Source organism: Balaenoptera borealis, assembly GCF_965194805.1.
Source record: "Balaenoptera borealis genome assembly, chromosome: 21".
Lineage (NCBI taxonomy): Eukaryota > Metazoa > Chordata > Mammalia > Artiodactyla > Balaenopteridae > Balaenoptera > Balaenoptera borealis.
In genome coordinates, this window is record NC_138880.1 from 22210726 (window position 1) to 22233901 (window position 23176).

Sequence of the window (23176 nt, forward strand, 5' to 3'; positions counted from 1 at the left end):
TGCACTAATGGAAACACTTTGTGTGTGTGTGTGTGTGTGCTCCTGAGATTTCATTTGAAAAAGCAAAGGAGTTTAATTAAATGTGGATTGAGACTCCCAACCACCAAGTCAAACCCATATGATGATAGATGTAAGTAGCTTTCTAGGTCTAAGACTACACACTTAATCCATCTGTATTTTTCAGCTGCCAGAAATTAAATAAATAAATAAATCCTGCACTTAACATTTACTTGATTCCTTGCTTTTTTAAAGACTGAAATGGCAAGTCAGATGAAGGAAAACATAGCTAAATAGGTCATGGTTGAGAGACCCCCATCTGTTCTGGGCCCCCTCTCTTACTCTTGCTGAGAGATTGGCCAACACAATGCGCTCATGTTCATGCTCACCGTATCAGTGTAATAGAGAGTCTCTTGGGGCTATTACTTCACTGCCCATATATTTTAAATGTAAATTAGAACACCTACTGAAATGGATTGAAAAGAAAAATCATAAGATCAATTTCACAGGCCAAAGGAGAGCAAGCTAATAATATGGATATTCAAACAATAGAGCACATAAAATAGCAAGGATGTTAGGCAGTTTGCCCAAAAGTTACATATTCTGGATGACCTAAAGTCCATTTGCATATGCCGCTGTGTTGCCATTGTAGTGCTTTGTTTTTTTCCTTCAGTAGTTTTAGGGCTCTGTGGAGATTCAACCTATGCAGTTTATAAAAAGCCTTCTACCATGCACCTTCAGTTAAAAATTGCATTAGCATAACAACAAATGTTACAGGTAATCACGTCAATGTCATATACTTATTGTAATCATCGTGGAACTCTGTGGATCAGAGTCCCCATGCCCTGTGGCAGGAGTTCCTGGATGTGCCTCTGGAGGGAACAGCCAGATGCCTAATGAGAATGGCCAGTGCACAGATAACATTGTTTTGCTTTGTTTTTGTTTTTCATTCCCTCTGATCACATTCCCAGTAACATCCATTTTTAAAAAATTGAGGAAGAGTTGACTTACAATATTACATTGATTTTAAGTGTACAACATAGTAATTTGATGTTTTTATAGAATATACTTCATACATGGTTATTATAAAATATTGACACTATTTCCTGTGCTGTACATTACATCCTTGTAACTTATTTATTTTATACCCAATAGTTTGTACCCCTTAAACCTTTTCACCTCTTTTGCCCCTTCCCCCACCCTTCTCCCCTCTGTTTGGTGTATCTGTGAATCTGTTTCTGTTTTATCTGTTCATTTGTTTTATTGTTTGGATTCCACATATATGTGAAAACATACAGTATTTGTCTGTCTTATTTCACTAAGCATAATACTCTCCAGGTCCATTCCTGTTGTCTCAAATGGCAAAATTTCATTTTTAAAGTTAGATATAAGGCATAGATTTAGTGATTCTGTGCATACACTTTGGAGTTATGTGCATCTGGGTGTGAATGATTGTATCGTTTGCCCGCCTCATGGATGGGCAAGTGACTTCACACCATGAAGCCTTTCTCATCTATAAAAGGGAGTGATGGCAATGACACTTAACCCACAGGGTGGTTGTGAGGATTAAATTAAATTACACATGTAGGTAGTCTAGCCAGCTGCCCAGGGCTATAGAAGGTAGCTGATTTTATAAGTAGCTTCAATGTTGTTTTTCTTCCTGCATCTCTCATTTGCTTCCAATCAACCCTCCACACTGTTCATTTCTCTCTCCTGCTTTCCCACATGTGTCTTTTAGTCCACAGGACAAAGGTGCAGAGTACTCCATGTCTAGACTCAGGCCTCCATTCCAGGGTCATCTCCCATCTGTGCCCCCACGAGCTCTGCCATCCAGACCCACTGAGGTTTTCACCATCTGCACCGCTGAGGGCCTCTCCTGGATCCACGTCTTTGTGTGTGCTGCTCTCTCCTTTGTGTGAACGAACTCTGGCTCACTTTCTAGGACTGTACTCAAGTGTCACCTCCTCTTCTCCATGTAGGTTTCTTTTTTCTCTGTATTCTCAATGACCTTGACAGCACTGATCTCCTTGTACTGTAATTACTGCCTATGTGTTCGTATCTTTCACCAGATGACACTGATCAGAGATCAGCTACAAGTATCTCTGGATTTTTGTTCTTTTCACTTTCCTGCTCTTGTCCTAATGTACTGACAGTCATACCACAGGAGTTTAATACATGTTTGTTAGAGGCCTGGGCACCTGCGACACTGAAATGGGGAACAGCCGTATGCTTCTGTTAAATTCAGTGTTGTTCAGCATGGTGACTATAAGTTAACAATACTGTATTGCATATTTGGAGGTTGCTAAGAGAGAAGATCTTAAACGTTCTCATCACAAGGGAAAAAATTGTAACTATGTCTGGAGATGGATGTTAACTAGACTTCTTGTGGGTGATCATTTTATAATATATACAAATATCAAGTAGTTACGTTGTACACCTGAAACTAATATAACATTACATGCCAATTATATATCAATAAAAAATAAAAACAAGACAAAAACCGTGATTGCCAGCCACCTCCCAAAAAACAACAAAATTCAATGTATGTTCATGCACTATTCACGAGTAAGGCAATCCCTGGCCTCTAGACATTAAATGTTTTCAAGGAGAAATGAACATGTAAACAGATATGATTGCAATATAACATACAGTGAAAAAGGTTGTAATGGGAGCTCAGGGGAGGATCGCTTATTTCAACATGAAAAACTTAAAGTGTTCTGAAAGAGTGGAAACCTATGTTTCAAAAGAACATCTCTAGAGCATTATTGTTATTGTTTATCTTTTTTTTTTCAAATTTATAAGTACAGCAAATTGCAAACATATGATCAGTGAGGATGTCTATGAACTTAATATTCTGGTTAACATAAGCCACTATATGTAGAGATTATTAGTCTTGGATTACAATTTTAAATAATTCATATTAACATATTCTTAGCACTAAAATTAAATTGATCATAACTGCATCTTTGATAGTTCAGAAGGCACTTTAGAATGCTGCAGTGGCTCAGGGTCAGTGTGAAAGACTTGTAACACATAAAGAAAATGGTTATTTGAACATTGTTTGGATTATCTTTAAGTAAGCATTTATTGAAACATCTAGAATTTTGCCACCCAATACATAGGATTACCTAGTTGAATGTCAAAAGGCCATTTGCTGTTGTAAATAACATAATAGCATACCTACTCATATGCCCTCTTTTCCTGCCTCTCCTCCACATTTAAGAAAACAACTCTATAGGACTAGATGTGTGGACAAGAGGAATTTCTGCAAAATTAGAGAGATGACCATTTTGTTAATTTTTATCAAATTCTTTTAAAAGTTTTATTAAATTGACACAGAATAAGTAGATGGAAAGATTTCAGATTAATCACTAACGTAGTGAATAGCTGGAATAAATTTCCATTAAGAATTGCACTTCTGTTTTCATGTAACTCTTGCTGGGTTAGCAGTTCTTTGAGAACTCTTTCATATTAAATGTCATTCATATACGGAGATAATTAATTCTTAACCATTTTTTCTTAGCATTTTTTTTCTGTCTACTAAATCCATTCAGAAAGTGTTTACAATTTATCTTTCCTTGAGACTCATATTTTTTCCTAAAAATTTTAGAGGAGATTACACATAAATATTTAGTCTACAACCCCATTACTAATACCTGTAGGAATATTGAGAGTCAACCAGTCATGAAGCATTAAGTGGAAACAGAAGTAACAGTATCTTTTATATTTTTGGATATGTGTATTATGTATTGTACATATTTTGGTTTGGATCCATGTGTTAGCCATATGAATTATGGCTAAATTATGCACCAAACTGAAAGTGAGGTATATGAAAAATAAACTAAGGAAATTACAGATCATTATGCAGAGTTAATTAACATCCATAAACTTGCTTCTTTTTACTTGCCTTTTGTAAGACTGACATTGCTATGTCTTCCTTCTCTACAATAAACATGGACACCCTCCTGAGCCTACTTCAGGATTCATCAGGAATAGGGACTATATACATGATTACACAGCAAATGAAAATATTTAGTGTCACACAAAATGGATTGATTTCACTGCATTAATGTCACTCCTTCCAAAGACAACAGTAGCCCAAGCAGAGCATGAACACAAACAAGCAGAGGGCACCAGCTTCTGCTGCTGTGTTCCTGCGGCTCCTGGCAGACGCAGGCATCTGCTGCTCTCCGATTACAGCTACAAGCTTCCAAAAGCAGCTGTGGACGGAAATAAGTTTTAATTCTGAGTGAATACAAAAAGGACTCTTCTAAAAACATTCATTTTACGGTACACAGTAGCCTGGCTAAGATAGCAGCATTCTTTTTTTACTCTCATTCTCATAAAAATGAAGACAATAATTGGAAAATACACAGTAACAAGCTATTATTCTCCCTTTCTATCTTAATCTGCTTCCAGAAGAGGGAGGTGAAAGAAAGCTCTTTTTGTGTGTGTATGTTTTATTTTGTTTTTATTCAATAAGATAAAAATACTTTGTTTTATAGGTTTTTTTTTTTAATTCCCGTGGCTTAAAAATCAAAATGACATACAGAGTGAAGTAAGTCAGAAAGAGAAAAACAAATACAGTATGCTAACACATATATACGGAATCTAAGGAAAAAAAAAAAAGACCATGAAGAACCTAGTGGCAAGACGGGAATAAAGACACAGACCTACTAGAGAATGGACTTGAGGATATGGGGAGGGGGTGGGGTGAGATGTGACAGGGTAATAGAGTGTCATGGACATATATACACTACCAAATGTAAAATAGATAGCTAGTGGGAAGCAGGCGCATAGCACAGGGAGATCAGCTCTGTGCTTTGTGACCACCTAGAGGGGTGGGATGGGGAGGGTGGGAGGGAGGGAGATGCAAGAGGGAAGAGAAATGGGAACATATTGTATATGTATAACTGATTCACTTTGTTATAAAGCAGAAGCTAACACACCATTGTAAGGCAATTATACTTCAATAAAGATGTTTAAAAAACAAAAAACAAAAACAAAACAAAAAAAAATATCAAAATGACATATAAAGCATATAAGTGGGAAATAACCACATTTTGCGTTTCTTTTGTATCCTTCAGTGTTTCTTTATATATGAAGATGTATTATTTCTCCACTTGCCTGCAAAAAATTGCGTACTACAAAGATTGTTCTACACCTTTTTTGCCTATATCTTGAAGATTTCTTCCATATTAATATAAATGAATGCACAGTATTCCATTTTGTAGATATGCAACTTTTTCTGCAATAATTACTTTTAGGTTAGAAAAATGCAAGCTGTAAGGTTCATGTATTTCTTTAAAAATAAAAGCTTTTAAATTTGATGAGAATGTTAGACCAAAGATGAAAAAAGTTTAAATCCACTGCTCTAAGATCGTCAATGAATGGTACAGCCACAAATCAAGAGATGATAGCTTCATGTTCATATTGCAAAATATTATTGGTCCCATGCATAAAAAGTAAGCAGACACGTACACTTTATATACCAGTATGACAGCTGCTATCTCTGAATACAAAGATCATTCAAGAACCGGCCAGAAAAGCAATTATTTAAAAATTTATTGAGATTATACTTTGCTTCATAATACTGTATTATTTTTAATGACTTGTTATGTTAATGTTTTTTTCTTTCCTTCTAAGTTAATAAACTCTTTCTATGTCTGCTATAAATACAGGGCAGAGCTGAGCATTTTGAGAATTTGCAAAGAAGTTTAGTCTTTGTGGCAATACATATTTTTCTGGATATTTTTAAGACTATGTTATTTTCTTGATATTCTTTTGGATTATCTGAACCACTAGTTCTCTCTATAGAGTAAGTAAATTAAAACTGAGGATATCCACATAATTCTCAAAGAGACTTGATGATATCCAACAATAAATAGAGAAATGCAAATGAGAAAAGGACGTTTGGGACTCTTTATCATTTTACAGGTAATTCAACCAAGTGCAGAGCAGTTAAGCAAAATTGTCCAATGTAGAGCTGGGCCAGGATTTGGTTTCAGGAATGTTGATTCTGACTGGTCCTCTGGTTCTTAAGAGTCACTGCTTTATCAGTAAAGAGTTTGAAAACAAACTCTATAAGCACTAGGGCAGATAGAACCAGGGGGGACCATTGGCAGGCTATTGCCACACTCTAAGCAAGAGATGGTGGTAGCTTGCACCAGGTTAGTTAGCAAGCTTGAGAGATGGTTGTGTTACAGACATACTTTGAAGGTAGAGCAAATAGAATTGTCCAATGGTTTGAATATGGAGTGTGAGAAGAAGAAAGATGTCAAGAATAACTCAAATTTTTTGGCCTGAGAAGTGAGAAGGATGGAATTGTTATCACCATTGGTGAGGATGAGAGTGAGAAAAAAGATGTAAGAGGAAAATTAGGAGTTGAGTTTAATTTGCTATTGTCACAACCAAGGCATGTAACAAAGCATTACCAAAACTGAATTGATTTAAAGAACAGTCATATATTCTTCCTCAGCTGACTGAATTGGCTGGTGTCAGCTAGTAGGAGCTAAGCTTGCCTGTGTGTGGCTCTAGGCTATGGGTTAGGGCACAGTTGCTCCACTGTCTCCTTGGACAAGCAGGAGGGTTGAGGCATGTTCTCAGGGGGCAGAAGACACAATTTTTCTTAAAGCCTAGGCCCAGAACTTGCACATTGCCACTTCCCACCACACTCCATTGACCAAAGCAAGTCACCCTATCAAGCTCAAAATCAAGTGGCTGTCGCTAGATGCCCAAGTGCAAGGATATGAGTCTGGAGTTCATGGGAGCAGACTGGGCTGCAGACAGAAACTGAGGCATCTCAATGGTGAAAAACTGAAACCATTTCCACTAAGATCAGGAACAAGACAAGGTTGCCCACTTTCACCACTGTTATTCAACATAGTTTTGGAAGTTCTAGCCACAGCAATCAGAGAAGAAAAAGAAATAAAAGGAACCCAAATCGGAAAAGAAGAAGTAAAGCTGTCACTGTTTGCAGATGACATGATACTATACATAGAGAATCCTAAAGATGCTACCAGAAAACTACTAGAGCTAATCAATGAATTTGGTAAAGTAGCAGGATACAAAATTAATGCACAGAAATCTCTTGCATTCCTATACACTGATGATGAAAAATCTGAAAGTGAAATTAAGAAAACACTCCCATTTACTATTGCAACAAAAAAATCTAGGAATAAACCTACCTAAGGAGACAAAAGACCTGTATGCAGAAAATTATAAGACACTGATGAAAAAAAAAAAAAAAAAGACACTGATGAAAGAAGTTAAAGAGGATACAAATAGATGGAGAGATATACCATGTTCTTGGATTGGAAGAATCAACATTGTGAAAATGACTCTGCTACCCAAAGCAATCTACAGATTCAGTGCAATCCCTATCAAACTACCACTGGCGTTTTCCACAGAACTAGAACAAAAAATTTCACAATTTGTATGGAAACACAAAAGACCCCGAATAACCAAAGCAATCTTGAGAACGAAAAATGGAGCTGGAGGAATCAGGCTCCGGGACTTCAGACTATACTACAAAGCTACAGTAATCAAGACAGTATGGTACTGGCACAAAAACAGAAATATAGATCAGTGGAACAGGATGGAAAGCCCAGAGATAAACCCACGCACATATGATCACCGTATTTTTGATAAAGGAGGCAAGAATATACAGTGGAGAAAAGACAGCCTCTTCAGTAAGTGGTGCTGGGAAAACTGGACAGGTACATGTAAAAGTATGAAATTAGAACACTCCCTAACACCATACACAAAAATAAACTCAGAATGGATTAAAGACCTAAATGTAAGGCCAGACACCATCAAACTCTTAAAGGAGAACATAGGCAGAACACTCTATGACATAAATCACAGCAAGATCCTTTTTGACCCACCTCCTAGAGAAATGGAAATAAAAACAAAAATAAACAAATGGGACCTAATGAAACTTAAAAGCTTTTGCACAGCAAAGGAAACCATAAACAAGACAAAAAGACAGCCTCAGAATGGGAGAAAATATTTGCAAATGAAGCAACTGACAAAGGATTAATCTCCAAAATTTACAGGCAGCTCATGCAGCTCAATATCAAAAAAACAAACAGCCCAATCCAAACGTGGGCAGAAGACCTAAACAGACATTTCTCCAAAGAAGATATACAGATTGCGAACAAACACATGAAAGAATGCTCAACATCATTAATCATTAGAGAAATGCAAATCAAAACTACAATGAGGTATCACCTCACACCAGTCAGAATGGCCATCATCAAAAAATCTACAAACAATAAATGCTGGAGAGGGTGTGGAGAAAAGGGAACTCTCTTGCACTGTTGGTGGGAATGTAAATTGATATAGCCACTAGGGAGAACAGTATGGAGGTTACTTAAAAAACTAAAAATAGAACTCCCATATGACCCAGCAATCCCACTACTGGGCATATACCCTGAGAAAACCATAATTCAAAAAGAGTCATGTACCAAAATGTTCATTGCAGCTCTATTTGAAATAGCCAGGACATGGAAGCAGCCTAAGTGTCCATCAACAGATGAATGGATAAAGAAGATGTGGCACATATATACAATGGAATATTACTCAGCCATAAAAAGGAACGAAACTGAGTTATTTGTAGTGAGGTGGACGGACCTAGAGACTGTCATACAGAGTGAAGTAAGTCAGAAAGAGAAAAACAAATACCGTATGCTAACACAAATATATGGAATCTAAAAAAAAAAAAAAGGTCTTGAAGAACCTAGGGGGAAGATGGTAATAAAGACACAGACCTACTAGAGAATGGACTTGAGGATATGGGGAGGGGTAAGGGTAAGTTGTGACAAAGTGAGAGAGTGGCATGGACATGTATACACTACCAAACGTAAAATAGATAGCTAGTGGGAAGCAGCCACATAGCACAGGGAGATCAGCTCAGTGCCTTGTGACCACCTAGAGGGGTGGGATAGGGAGGGTGGGAGGGAGGGAGACGCAAGAGGGAAGAGATATGGGAACATATGTATATGTATAACTGATTCACTTTGTTATAAAGCAGAAACTGACACACCATTGTAAAGCAATTATACTCCAATAAAGATGTTAAAAAAAAAAAAAAAGAAACTGAGGCATCATTAGTGTACAAATAATATTTATGTATTTTTTTTGGCCGCACCCTGCAGCTTGCAGGATCTTAGTTCCCCAACCAGGGATCAAATCCACGCCCCCTGCAGTGGAAGCGTGGAGTCTTAACCAGTGGACTGCCAGAGAAGACCAGTATTTAATGCTTAGAGATAGGATGAGATTAGCAAATAAGTGAGTGTGATGGAGAAGAGGTTCAAGGTCTGAATAGCTTGGAACTCAAAATTTATATAGTCAGGATGAGGAGGAAGAACTCAAAACTGAGACTGAAAAGTTGCTGCAAAAGAGGTCAGATGAAAGCCTGGAGAGTGTTATGTCCTGGAAGCCAAGTGAAGAATGCATAGTAAGGGAGAAAAAGTGATTGACTGTGTCAAATATTGCATATGAGACAAGTAAGCCTGGACTTAGAAACGCTGGGGTTGTTGGTGACATTGATGAGAACAATGAGACAAAACTCTGATTGGACTGAATTTAATAGAAAATAGGAAAAGAGACTTGTTACAATGAATAGAAACATTTTAAACTAATTTTACTATAGAGATGAGAAAGAAAATTGGGGGATTCGACAAAGGGTAAAGTGGGACTAAGAGATATTTTGGGGGAAGAACAAAAGCATGTTTGTATAGTGTTGGGAATGATCCAATAAAGAGGGAAAACTGCTGAAATCAGTGATACAGTAAAGTGCAGAGGGAAGAATTATGGAAGCAATGACCTTGAATAAAGGAGAAGGGCTAGATGTAGTGCCAAACTTGAGGGCTTGATTGTAGGAACACACAGTTTATTTATAGCAGTGGTTCTCAGCCCAGGGAAATTTTGCCCCCATCCCCACCCCAGGGAGTATTTGGCAATATCTGGAGATATTTTTTGATTGTCACAATTGAGGAGTGCTACTGAAATCTAGTGGGTAGAGGTCGGAGATGCTGCTAAACATCTTACAGCCAGAACACAGCTTCCCCACAGTAAGAATTATCTGGCCCAACATGTCAGTAGTGCTGAGGTTAAAAAGTCCTGATTTAGAGTGACAGAAGGAAACAGAGAGTATATCGGCACTGATGCTGGTGGGAGGCTAGATGTGGTGATGGGAGCTTGAGAAATTCTCCTTCTCATTGTGTGGTGGTTAATTTTACGTCACCTTGGCTAGGCTATGATGGCCTGTTGTTTGTGGAAACACCAGTCTAGATGTTGCTGGAAGGGTTTTTTTTTTTTTTTAATGTAATGAACATTTAAATCAGCAGACTTTGAGTAAAGCAGATCCCTCTATATAATATAGGAGACATCATCCAATCAGTTGAAGGCCCTAAGAACTAAGACTAAAGTTTCCCAAAGAAGAGACACTACTGCCTCAATACTACAATGTAGAAACCTTGCCCCAGTTTCCAGCCTGTAAAATTTGGACTCAAGGCTGCAACATCAACTCTGATCTTAATTTCTAGCCTGTAGATTTAGGAATTTCTACAAGCTCCCACAATTGCATGAGCCAATTCTTTAAAATCAGTCTCTCTCTCTCTCTCTCTCTCTCTCACTCTCTCTCCCCGGAGAACCCTGAATAATACCCATTCCTCCTTTTTTTTTTTTCAGAGAAATAAGCAAAATTGTCAGGTGAAAGTGAGCATAATAGGGAAGTACTGCAGGTTAGAATGGATAAGGGGGAAGTCATTTGATTGCCTGGCTGTTTTAAATAACAACTTGACGTTAATGGTCATACTTTTGAAATGATTGCAGTCAGCATGTATGTGTGCTTTATTGTCATCCTGTTTGACCTTGGGGGGAACAGATGTAGGTTGTTCCCATGTAGCTGTGCTGGGTGGGGTAAATAGAAAGGTAGATGTGATCAGTGTTGGTTTTGCTAGGGAACTGAGATGAAAAAAGGGGAAGGGAGTTGAAGATGTGGGTATGGGAGTGATTATAAAAGATCGACCACGTAATTTCATCTGGATAAAAAGGGGAATCAGAACAAGGAGTTAGAGAAAGTGAAAAGGTGAGTCCTTTAATGAAATGCAGGTTCTTGTGGGGTAGAAGAATTGTGTTTTAGAGAAAGTATTCTAGAACAATAAGAGGTAGTGGAGGGAGCATGTGACGCAGGAAATGAAGATTATGAGGAGTTTGACAAAGTCTAGGATATGACAGTGAGAGGGGGGAGCTAAATTAGGGAGGAGGTCAAGGGCATTTGAAAGGAGATCAAAGTGCCAAGTGGCCTGTTTTAGGGGGATTATCCATGTGGATATTGAAATCACTAAGTATAATGAATCTATAGTATGAGAAAGAAGGTCAGGAAGCCAGGAAATAAGATCTTCCAGGAATGAGAGAAGTGAGCTGCCGGTCCTAGCTGCCTACAACTCAGAGTGGTAGTAGGTGGTCTGATGCCATTAGATTCCAAGCCTGGAGGTTTTATGGAGGAAAGAGGGAAAATCATCTAGAAGGAGCAAGGAGGAGCAAGAGGGTCCCCACCAGAAGGCCTATAGGTATTACACTTGAAGGAGAAAAACAACATCACTCCGAAGGGCTGAGGGAGGAGCAGTGTCTGGAAGCGTAGACAAAGTTCAGTAGAACCAGAGAGCAAATAATCTTTTTTTTTTTGGTTGTGCCAGGTCTTAGTTGCAGCAGGCGGGCTCCTTAGTTGTGGCAGGCGGGCTCCTTAGTTGCAGCTCGCCCGCTCCTTAGTTGTGGCGTGCGAACTCTTAGTTGCGGCATGCATGTGGGATCTAGTTCCCTGACCAGGGATCGAACCCGGGACCCCTGCATTGGGAGCACAGAGTCACAACCACTGCACCACCAGGGAAGTCCCAGAGAGCAAATAATCTTTTCTGCCAGCTCCTTTTATAAAAGTCTCAAAAGAGAATTTTTTGGCCCAGCTTGGGTCACATGTCCATCCCTGGCCAGTTGTGTCCAGGAGGACAGGGTATTAAAATTGGCAATACTTACTAGCACCACATTTCTTGAAAGAGTTAAATGTGAAAAACATTAAAAAGAAAGGGAAGAGAGTAAAATTAAAGCAGGCCAAAGTAACAGGACACAAAACTGCTTTTTTCAAGAAAAGATGTATAATAATATAACATAGTCTGTAGTATGGGTAGCAATACATCCTTATGTTACTTGGGAGTTTGGGAACAGGAAGAAGAAAGAAGTGAGCCAACATACTAAGAATATTAAAGACCCTGAATCCAAAATCCATAAATTCTAACTGTTCCTTGAATTTATTTTATTATTCTTTTCTCATTGATACACTGCTGTACTCCCTTTTAAATCGGTAGAGTTCATCACTGTAGACATATTCTGAAAGGTGGCTCTTTTTAGATTATGGAAGTAGTAAATTCAGAGGCAGTATTTTGATAAAGTAGGTAGTTGTGGCTTGTTCCAAATCTATATCACTTAAGTGAAGCAGAGAGTTGCATAGCATTGCTCAGTGGATATTATGAAAAAAATTGATTGGTCAGGTTAGGCTATTATCACCTTCCCCAAAGAACTGGAGTTCTAATCCCATTGCATGATTATTCAACCTCCCAGTTCACCTGAATATATGCACACAGCTTTTAATGATCAGCTTCTGAATAGGAGAGGGGCAAATTGGAAGAGATAGAAAATCAAAGTGGATGTCTATTAATGCAACTCACAGTTCAAACACCTAGGGTGAAGCAGGACAGCGATGGAAAAGAAGAAAAGTTAACAAAAGATGCCAGCTCCTTGACCTGGAACAGAAATCTCAGTATTCGTCACAGGCAAGGAATTATACCACAGGAATCCCTTAACATATTTTTAAATGCCTTTTCAGCAGATGTCTTAAATTTGAGTCTAGTCTTGACTCCGGCTAATTAGTTAACTGGGAGCAAGCCACTCACCATTTTTGAGCCTTGATGAATAAATTTCAAAAATTGTAAACTGATGTGAAACGTTAATTATTGCTTTTATCGTGATATTCTACAATATATGGTTATACGATATATGCGTGTATATTTTATATATATATATATATATATATATATATATATATACACATACATATATATTAGATACGTACATGATGTGAGCTGGGGATATTTAATTTTATTTAGGGTCTATGCACTGCTTATTAACTGTAGCTGTAGGCAACAGGCCTGACCTCTCAGAGCTCATGTTTCTCCATTTGTACCTATGCAGAGTTGTTTGGAAGGTTACACAATTTTATATAATTTCTGCCACATATAGGTACTTAAAACAAGAAATTAGTAATGTATTTTTCTTCATCTAGTTTCATACTCCTTCGCTTTAAATGTTACCACATATTTGAAGATTTGGAGTTATCTAAACCTTCTACCCTTCGTTTTTAGCTCTAAAACGCAAAAGAGGAATGATACTATATACATTTCCACTATCGGGCTTTATATCATTATCTCTGTACTGCTAGCACTGGATGGAATAGAAAATTAGAACTTACTGGGAAAAATTGTGACTCAGAAATAGGAATGAGTCATATCAAGTCCTTCTCGGAAAAGTGTGCCATGAGAATGAATGGTTACATTTCTACAGCCACAGATCACTAGGCTTGAGGCAGCGTGTTCTGGTAACAGCAGTGATTTTTCTAAGTAGATCAAGATCTTCTGTCAACTGTGAAAGAAACTATCTTTAACTCTGTTTACTATCATTTCTGGCAGAAAAATGTGGAAGGACTCCATGATCTCCTACTAGGTTCCTTTAAAAATTAAATGATACTGGCAGAAATACAGAAACTGGATTGGCAAGCAACTGCCAGGCTCATAACTGTACATTTAAATAAATGATGATACACTTAAAATAAATATAAATATTATGATACATAATTCAAGTATTTTATTCTGATGTAATTTTAATATACCATTATGTGCTCATACTTCAGTGTAATTTCCATTGTATTTTTGTGTAAATTTTTTAGCACCTTTATTGTTATATAATTGATATACCATAAAATTAACCATTTGAAATTTACAATTCAGTAGTTTTTAGTATATTTACAGAGTTGTACAAGCATCACCACAATCTTAAGTTTGAAGCTTTTTTATCCACTCAAGATAAACACCGTATCTGTTCGTATTCACTCCGTAATCCTTCCTCCCCAACTCCCCCAGTCCTGGTCACTAGGCTAATATTCTTTCTTTACAGATTTGTTTGTTCTGAACATTTTATGTATATGGGATCATACAATATGTGGTCCTTTGTAACTGACTTCTTTCACTTAATGTTTTCAAGGTCCATTCATATTGTAGTATGTATTGGTACTTTATTCCTTTTTGTTGTCAAATAACATCTGAGTATTTATGTATCTATTCATTAGTTAAAGAATATCTGTGCTGTTTCCACTTTTTGCTACTTTGGATGATGCCACTATGAACATTTATGTACAAACTTTTGTGTGGATATATATTTTTAGTTCTTTTGGATATATACCTGGGATAGAAATGTTGGGTTATATGGTAACTCTGTTTAACATTTTGAGGAACTGCCAAAATAATTCCAAAGTGGCTGGGCCATTTCATATTCTCATCACAGTAAATGAGGATTCAAACTTCTCTACATCCTTGTCAACACTTATTATTGTCTGTATCTTTGTTTATAGCCATCCTAGTGGGTGTGAATTATTATCTCATATGGTTTTGAGTTGCATCAGTTTTAGTAGCATCAGAGAACTGTGGAAACACCACGTACTAGAGGGACTGTGGTTCAGGAGAGGAGAACACCTTGAAAAGGTGAGCTGATTATCTGCAAGGATATTTTTTGGAGAGCATTTACAATGCTGGATGTGATGGTCTGAGAATATGCCCTTGGCCTGTGTTGAAAGCCTTAGGGGCAGGGAGCTACCATGAGAACAGGAATGAACCAGATAATAGACTGAGTCTTAATAAACTGAAACCCAGGCTTTACTCAGCTCAGTTTTAAGGTGACCAGTTCCCCTCTCTATTTGTCTAGCAGAAGAATGTGTAAAAGCTCTCAAACTCAAAATTTTTTTAATATATAATATTTTGGTTTTAAAAATATTTCTGGGTTTACTAATATAAAGAATCAGATAATATATACCAAGGGAAAGAATCAACAGACCTAAAAAGACCTATAGACGACTCAAATGTTAGAATCAGCAGACAAGGGCAAGGTAACTATGATTAATATATTCACAAAAAAGGAAAAAGTGGGAAATAGATGAAAAGATGAAAATTTGCAAGATAATTGAACTCCATAAAATGAATAAATGGAAGTATTAGGATAGAAAAATTTACACCAGATATTGAGGACTCTATGAATGAATTTAGCACAAGAATATAGAAATCAAATGTCAGTATACAACTGAATTTTTTTCTACACTCTTGGATATTAAATCATGTTTCTAAAAAATCCATGGGTCAAAAGCAGAAATAAAATTAGAAATTAAACAACATTTATACTGAATACCATTGAATACATAACCCATTAAACCTGTGAGATGTAGCCAATGCAGAGTTTAGAAAGAAATTTACTATTTGAGTGCGTATTTTAGAAAATAAATACTAAAAAAAAAAAAAAAAAAAAAAATCAATGATCTAAACTTGATTTCAATAAGCTAGGAAAGAAATCTAACCTACATAATGTAGAATGAAGCATGCAAATAAGCTAAGAGCAGAATTCACTAAAATAGAGGGACTTCCCTGGCAGTCCAGTGGTTAGGACTCTGCACTTTCACTGTGGAAGGCCCGTGTTCAATCCCTGGTCAGGGAACTAAGATCTCACAAGCTGCGTGGTGTGGCCAAAAAAAAAAAAAGAAGAATTTACTAAGATAGAAAATAAATATACAATAGAGGAAAATAAACAAAGCCACAGTTTGGTTCATTAAAAAAATTAATAAAAGTGATAAACTGCTATCAAGACAAATCAATGGGCAAAAAAGAAAATACAAGTTACCAGTATCAAGAAAGAAAAAGAAAACTTTAGCATAAAAACTAGATTCACTAAAAAGAGAATGCAAACATGTTCTGAAAGAATTAAAGTCAGTGATCTAGTCAGAGTGTAAATTGGGTCTTGTCATTTTTCTTTTCAAAAATCTTTAAAAATGTTCCCATTGTCCTGAGGATGAACAAGGGCAAGTATGATCTGCTCTTGTACATAAATTCAGCCCATCTGCTGTTACTAGACCTACTCTTCTCTCTTTAAGCTGCAGCCAAACAGGCTACTGGCATCTTTCAGTTCTTAAGACATTCAGAGTTCTAACCAGTGTCAGAATTTTCAGAAATGCTGGTGCCTCTGCCTTTGACTGGGTTCAATGAAGAATCGTGAATGGTCCCCTTACTTCTGAGAAAACTTGAGGGTGTATTTTGCTATCTTGGTTTAACGTAATATGATTTTCTGGGATATAAAATAGTCTATAGCATAATCTCTAAATATATTATTGCAATGAGCAATTATTTATTTTTATTGAATTATAATTTATTTTTGTTGAATTATAAAACTATTATATAATGATTTAAAATATAGTCAATAAATACATAAAAGTAGAAAAGAGAAAAAAGCCAATCCAGAAAGATTGGATCCATAATCCAATCTTCCAAAAGAAAAGTATTATTAACATTGAGTAGAGTTGTATACTATATATTTTTATATAATGTAATTTAAAGTAATTTTCCACATTATTATACTTTTTATGAGTGCATAACATTCCATCATACGGTAATATCATAAGTAATCATTTTCTTTCTGATGAAAATTGTTTTGAGTCTTTTCTATTGTAAATAATGCTTTGATAAACATCTTTTTTCATGAAGCATTTTCTGAATTTAGGATTATTTTCTTAGACCATATTTACTAATTGTGTAACTACTATGTCAAAAAATATGCACAATTTTGGAGTGATTACTACATAATACCAAATTACTCTCTAAAGAATAGTGCTACTGCCCACTTCATTAGAAGAGTATGATAGTGCCTGTTTCTATGACTGGGTTTCCTCAATTTTTAAAATATTTTCTAATTGAGTAATAGAAACCATATTTTATTTTAAAGAAAAAATTCTATTTATTTTATTACAAGTACTTTCTATAGAGGTTCATAGTTGAGTTGCGTTTTCTTTTGTATGTATGTTTTTATTCATTTTTCTATTGCAAGAAAATTGTCTAACATAACTTTTCAGACCACTTGAAATCATGAGCAGTTAAGTTACATAGCCCACATACGTAGAATAGAAAATAATGAATAGATGCCTTTTAGAAGAGAAGGGGGTATTAGTTTTCAATGAAAAGCACTTGAATTGACTTTCAAAATATTCATCAAGTAGTTTATAGAAACTAACGATTCCTTAATTTGCTTTTCTTTACCCCCCTCATAAAGCACTGTATTAGGCATAGTTAAAAGTGCAAAGTTCCTAAGGCATGTCTGCTATGTACTGGGGAGAGGTTGCTGATAAAATTGTTAATTAGCAGCTTATCAAGATATCCATGTCACTGTGTACTGTCAAATGCCCATGGGCCAAATGTAAATTATTCATAAATTAACATAGGAAAAGCAAAAGCTAGGTCAGCAAGTTGAAGGTCTTATCTACTTGTCATACTAAAATGCTAATCAACCCATGATTATTAAAGATGCATATAAATAAAAATAATCTCTTCTGAACAAAAAAATGTACATTATAATGTACCTTAATTAGCTTAATAAAACTTCCAAATTAAATTTATAAAATTGTTAAAGATCAGTCACAATTCCTCTTTGATAAATCTAAAATTTTTCTAGTGAAACCTACACAATGCAGTTTAAATAAAAAGAATTTCAGTTAGTTATGAAAAACACTACAGGGAAAACCAAGAAAAACAAGGATCATTGTCCTACATCTCTAATTCCTATGAACTTTTTCTAAATTCTCTTCCATTAGTATCATTTCTTTTTTTATTTTATTTTATTTTATTTTATTTTATTTTTTATTTATTTATGGCTGTGTTGGGTCTTCCTTTCTGTGCGAGGGCCCTCTCTAGCTGTGGCAAGTGGGGGCCACTCTTCATCGCGGTGCGCGGGGCCCCTCATCATCGCGGCCTCTCTTGTTGCGGAGCACAGGCTCCAGACGCGCAGGCTTAGCAATTGTGGCTCACGGGCCCAGCCGCTCCGCGGCATGCGGGATCCTCCCAGACCAGGGCTCGAACCCGCGTCCCCTGCACTGGCAGACAGACTCTCAACCACTGCGCCACCAGGGAAGCCCATTAGTATCATTTCTAAACACTATTGCAATATTCAAAAAATTCATGTCAGACACATAGAATGCCATAAATTGGGGCATTGGGGAAATCTCACAAAATTTATTTTCCACCAGTAACAAAGAGAAGAAAGACATTGTTCTGATTCATAAATGCTAACTTATACCTGCTTGGCAAACAACAGTATACCTGTACAACAATATAGATATCTGTCACTCTCGGTTAGATACTTTCAGTTTTCATTAAGAATTAATTTTATTCCCATATGAGAAAAAATAATATTGGCGTGCAGTAGTTGCATTTCAGATTTTCTACTATTGTAAACAGTTTATTATTAAGTATGTCAGATCATTTCAAATTAGTCAATGTCCATCGTGCCCTGTACTGTACTGTTTCCAGCACTTACTAGCGACTAACATTATCACAACAAAAACAGCCCAGGTACTGCTCTCCATGACATTGCAGTACTGGATATGTTGCTGATGGAACTGGGCCATTAGTTCATTAAACATCCTGTTAACAGCTTACTGCCACCAGAACTGTGCACTCAGCTCTGCTCCAAGAAACTGACCAAAGTATTTAGGAGAGTACAAAAGATACTCAAATGGGTCCAAATCAAGAACTAACAAAAAATAGTGTGTTTTATTTATGGAGCATTTTTCATGTGATCTATCCAGTGTGGAATTCTTTGATTTATTGTCATTATCATTATAAATTTGCTTTAGCCCTTACAACAATCTGGAAGAAAGTTATTTTTATGAAAATCACTTTATAGGTAAGGAAACTGGGGCTTTGAGGGGTTTATAATGTCACCAAGATCTTAAAACTAGTAGTAGATGCTGCTGAACCAGCTTTCTGGTCCCACAGCCTGTAGTTTTTGCCATCGTACTACATCTGTAGTGTTCAAGAGCATGGTCTTCTTCAAGGTCAGGCCACTGACTTCAGTGCCGCTTTACTCTGACAACAAGATTCAACATGTTGTGTAAATTGCTCTCTCTATAAAGAGAGTAAAAAAATAACCTGATCTCTTCCAGGAGCTTCCTGACTCCTGTTTGTGATCTACAAAGCAGTAGGAATCTTTCCACTCCTGCTTTGCACTCTGATTAATATTTCATATCATTTCTGTTGTAGTGAACCAGACAATCAACTTTGGTCTGGTGCCCATCAGAGAAAGTGGGGGAAGGTTTGTGTTAAAATTTTTGAATAATAATCTTAATGGAATGCAGAATAAAGGATCAAAACAGTGGGAACATGAAACCCTATGGAACAAAATCAATATAATATTTCCACACATAGCAGACACTCAGCGTTGAAAAACTTCAATAACCTGTTGATGGAATTGTATTTCTAAGGGAACAAGTCTGAGTTTCCGAGTTTTAATGAGCATTCACAATGTTAAAGCAATTTGCTTATTCCTCTTTAATTTATTCGTATTGAATAGAACTTATTCAACCACCAAGAAGCGTGCTCAGCCTTGTGACAGCTAAGACATAGAGGTGTTTGTGAACACTTTTGGAAAAGAAAGGTTCTGTCGATTAAAAGCAGAAGAGAAAGAAATCAGGGGTTTTGAGGATAGCAAATAACAAAGTAACCAAATCTGGTAACCAAGAAATGAGACAGAAAGGGAGCTTTGAGAGAAATCAAGTGAACTTGAAGATGCCCTTCTTGTCTCCTTGTTCAAATTCCCCTTCTTACCCTCAAATTCACAGAACTTTTGTGGAGGCCTTGGCCATCTCCAGTGTTTGGGATGGGGCTTGAGGCAATCTCATGTAGATTCCAGGGGCTGGGAAATGTCAGCTGATGTTAGGAATACACAGGCACAACCAGAAGTGTGTAGCCTGCGTGTTAGGAGGTTACCTGGCAGAAGGGGGTGGGAAGAGAAGAGAATGATCACTTTCATTTATGATACATTTCAGTCCATACGGAGATGCCTTGCCTGCTGTTCAGGTGATTCACTGATCTGTCCCATCCATCTACCTCTCTGGGTCATAGATTCACAGTGTTTTATGGTTATCGGGTCTGCTGGACTCCAAACACAAGCCTCTTTTATGGATGAAAGGCAAATTTATAGACAAAAGGACAAATAGGATGCTTGGAGATAGCATCTTTTGGCCTTTATAATCTTTCTGGAAAATTCAAGTCTATAAAAACACTTTCATAATGTACCAACAATCCAGAACCAACAGCATTACATCCAATTGTTACAGGGCTCACATAATAAGACTGTGGCACCTCTAGTCCAGTAAAAGTGTTTGGACCTGTCATCGCCCCCACTAGCTTTTGTTTTAAAAAAGATTCAACCAGTGTTTTTGGGAAAACACAACACAAAATGTTAGTAAATGGGTATCTTCAGTAGTTTTGTTCTCTCCCTGATGATTTCTAAAGATGGCCTGTACCTTTACACGTGGTTTATGGGTCCATAAAAGACTTTTCTTTCTTTTTTTGCTAATTTTAAGGAATGTAATTTCTTTAAAGTACAATATTTATCATAAAAGATCGAATAAGGAAATTCGATGGAGAAGGCAAAATATCCAACCTGTAGAAACATACTAAATAGTTCAGGAAAGTACATTTTGCAAAATTAATTGAACAATCTGCAGACAGGTTCCAGATGGTCAGTCCTCCCTCTGCTCGAAGGCAGTGAGAAAGGCATGTGGGGGAAGGACTGTGACAAAAAACTTGAGGACGACAGTGCCCATGGCTATTCGGTCATTAGCGAGAGTCTTTCCCTTGGCAAAATGGACAAGTACCATTGATTTTTATGAAATTTGAGACAGTTGCCAGAATTTAAGAAATTGCAACATTAAAAGAAAAGTTGGCTAAAGACTCTTACACTCCTCAGGTGGGGAGTGATCATGGTCTAGAACGTGACATTTGTTCCTTAAATCCTATAGCCAAGGGAGTTTTTGTAACAGTAAAAGTAACACATGGTATCCTTATGTTAACAGCATTCAACTAGAGTCCTGAGAAACACCCTTGGTAATGAACGTTTTGACCTTTGCAAATAATTCTCACTATAATCATTTTGTGTATGAGCTCTGAAGCCACAGAGCAGAGTTTCAATTCTGGCTCCACTCCTCAGTAATTGAGTGACTCTGGGTGTCAATTAACCTCTTTGTGCCTCTGTTAATTCACCTATAATGTGAGGATAATTATAGTATCTAACTCATCTATATGTGCAGGGATAATAATAGTATCTTCCTCATAGAGTTGTTCTGAGACTTAAGATAATGTGTGAAGCATTTAGAACATTAGATACTTAGCAAGGCCTCAATCATATTAGCTATTAATATCTTTCTGAAATCCCAAATTTACAAACAAGCAAGCTGAAGGTCAGAGAAGCTATATGCTTCAAATGATGGCTCCAGGAAGTGACAGGGCAGTGAATAAGAACCGTATCTACCTGATTACAAACATTTATTCTTTTCTACATCATCATATCATAGGTCTGCATATAGGTCCAAATAAAAGAAGCAAAACAAGCGGGTCCTTGGTTAGGTTAGGTGAATGAGAAGGGGAAAAGGAGGGCTGATTATGGTAGAAAGGTGAGTTTATGACTCAGCAGTAAGGTTGTTTGAGCTGGTGACTTGGTCTGGGATATAAGTGTGGGAATGACTTAAAATGACAAAAGAGTGGTTACATTTTGAAGCTATCCAAAATTTCATCTTACCTGGGTTGTGTGATATAGGATTGTAAATGAATCTCTTAATATTCTGTCTTATTTTTGTCATTTGTAAATTCGAAAGAACAGACCAAAATCATCTTTTAGCCCCCTTTCACATTTAAATCTTGACTCAGTTATATACAATAAGATTAGCTTTTTGTCTGATCTAAACTTCTTTCACATTTTAAATGAATCCTTGCTACTTTATTCATGAATATTTATTGAGTCCTTACTAAGCATATAAACTATGACGATTATTATAAAAGTTAAAGAGATAAATTAGTGTTAATCCTGCTCTGAAGAATGTCACATTCTAGTAGGAAGGGCAAAGCATATGCACAAGACGTTCAATATAAGGTAGAAAGCAATTATTTCTCTTATGAACATATAAGTGAAATGCCACTGAAATTCAAACCTTGAAAGATGTGGGGTTGGAGCAGGGTCTAAAATTGGAATGTGCAGACATAGAGGAGAAGAGAGATACTTTGAACAAGTTTAGAGAACATGAACTGCATGAACCAAACAGCTTTGCTGAAGTGTAGGGGGTGTGCATGGAGAAATAGAAAATGAGGCACAACCTCTCGATAATAGGGACTGGGTCCGTGGGGTCAGGATAAGTACTTGAGAGTAGCCTGGGGAGAGTAGGTAGCCATTGCAAGTTTTAAGCAGAGGATGACCAGATTAGAGCTATCTTTTTAGGAGAAGAATCTGACAGCAGATGGTATGGCAGGGGAAAAGGAACTGAAGGAAGGTCAGCCAGGAAGGAATCGCCATAATTCTTAATCTACATCACTGAACGGACAAATATGTGTCTTTGATTGGTGGACCTGGTTTAGCCCTTTACCAGCCCATTAATATACTAATTGAATGAATAAATAATGTTTTAAGATTAGAAAAAAATGAAACAATGCTCTGCTGACCCAAAATAAAACTCAATAGACTTGAGCTGACAAGGATTAAGGTAATCCTAACAAAAGTATAATAGCATTATAGAAAGCAGATTAAAGAACAGGAGTGTTTTTGTTCACATGACCAAAAATACCATCTAATCCATTAAAATGTCCATGTTATTTGCAGAATGTACCTGTTTAATATTTTATTTTTACTCATTTCCATACATGCAATCAAAACTCCAATATATTTCACATCCAAGCTTGTGCTGTGAAATATGATAGTCTGTTCAAACAATATTATAATAAAACAGCCTCAAAAAATTTACACAGAATCTTTCAAAGAGTTTCCTCCA